The sequence below is a fragment of the Glycine soja genome, chromosome 18 (assembly GCF_004193775.1).
Source record: "Glycine soja cultivar W05 chromosome 18, ASM419377v2, whole genome shotgun sequence".
Taxonomy (NCBI): Eukaryota; Viridiplantae; Streptophyta; class Magnoliopsida; order Fabales; family Fabaceae; genus Glycine; species Glycine soja.
Window position 1 is genome coordinate 35,650,444 of NC_041019.1, and position 2,188 is coordinate 35,652,631.

Sequence of the window (2,188 nt, forward strand, 5' to 3'; positions counted from 1 at the left end):
AAAAGACTATGAAAAATCGAAAGAAAAAAATTAAAAAAATAATCATAAGCTATAAAGTTTCAACTTGATAAAAATAACTTATTTTACTTTTTTTTAAGCTAGGATTCCAAACATTCAGCTTGTTATAAAAAGTTTTTTTTTCTAAAAACAGCTGAAATTATTGATTATAAGTTGTCCCAAACATATTAATGCATTGTGTTTGTGTGAATTTAACTTTATTACACTCTACACATCCTATTTGAAATTTTTTTATAACATAATCGTGATAGGAATGTATTGCTATTTAATTAGAATTAGTAACAACAGTCTATGTTTGATAGTTGAACCTAAGTAACTAAGGCCCTGTTCTAATCAATTAAGGGCTCAAATCTAATAAATTAGGGCTTTTAGTAATCGACTAAGGTTTTGTAATTGATTGGAGGTCTTGCTAAAAGATTACATATCATAAAAAAAAAAGATCTCGAATGCTCCTTGTGAAAGAGCTCTAAGGATCATTGCAAAAAAAAAAAAAAAATGAGATAAGGAGAGGTTAAAGCCACTCATTCTTCGATCAACAAGCAAAATCCTAAAGAAATGGGGTCAGAACAATCAGCACAATCCAATCCTCAAAATTAAAAGGAAACCCGTGATAAAAAAAAAATTAAAATAAGAAGAAAAGAGAGATTTGGGCTCAAGGATAAGGAGGAATAAAGACCAAGGGGACATGCTAGGTGCACCCAGCAACATTCCAGCAAATTTTTGAATGGGCAAAAATGCCCTTGTGCCAATCTGTTCATTCGGAAGAAGGTTCTTTTGGAATAACTACCGGAAGTACTTTTTCCGATAGTTATTCCGGAATAAGAACTTCTTATTCCGAAATAAAAAATTCTTCTTCCGGAAGAAGGTTTTTATTGAAAAATATTTTTAAAAAAATTAATGGCTAAGACTCAAACCCAAGATTCTAGGGTTATTATGACAATGCTCTAACCAACTAAGCTAATGAATCAATTACGTTATAAAATAAATAATATTAGTATACATAAATTATGACTATACATAATTATCACTAACATTTTTAATGCATATTTAATGTGCATGTAAATTTGAATAATAAATATTTACTTATGTAATCTGTATATTTTTTTAAAAATAAAAAATATTTTTTATGACAACATTTTATTTGTATTACAAAATTTAATATATATTAAATAAATATTATTTATTTTATAACAACGTGAATTAAATATGCATTAAATTTTATTATAATAATCCGAATTAAAAAAATATTTAATGCAAGCTTTGGTTTTCTTAAAATTTTAATGACAATTTTGCCCCTGTCTTGTTTTTCTTTAAATTTACTGTGCCTGCTTCTGGTTTTACGCTTCCTTTGTGTTTCACTTTCACTCTCGTCCTGTGTGTTGGGTGGTTTTTGCAAGTTTGTTGGAAGTAGTTGTTCGGTGAAGGTTAAATATTGGTGGTTTCAATCATAGTTGCTCTTCTTATTCCCTTGGAGGTACGCATTTTATGGTTTTTTTGGGTTTTTTTTGTGTTCATATGTTACAGAAGAAGCAGTAAAATGTTGAGGAAGGTTATTCAGTAAAAACTTCTTCTGGAAGAAGTTCCTTCTTCCGGAAGTTGATGCTACTTATTCCGGAAGAAGGTATTCCGTAATAAGGTGTGTCAGCTTCCGGAAGAAGTTTCCGGAAGAACTTCTTCTGGTAGTGCACACTGCTTCTTCCGGAATTGTGTTTTTAAATTTGTGAAAAAAATAATATATATGAATATTATAATTTATAATATTTGTATTTGATATTTTTAAAATTGTGGATAATTGGTTTAATTAGGTATAATAATTTAGGTATATTATTAAATGATTTAGATAAAATAATTGTATTTTTGTTGTAGTAGTAAAATGTTTTATTAGTTGTTAGTTATACTGTTAACTTTAGTTTAAGTAAATAATTTAGTTTTAACTTTTGTATTACTTGTGTATGATGCATAATTTAATAATATGTCGTTAAGATGGACAAAGATCAATGGACGTATGATTATACGATGTCACAAGAAGTTCATATGGATTATGATAATGAAGAAGAATGTGGTGTGAATGAACCACATGTTGATTGTTCAAATGCTTTTAATACCTGTCAGGTAATCATGTTCATTAGTTTGAGTCATTTGGTTGAACGTATGTTTCGTATAAAAATTA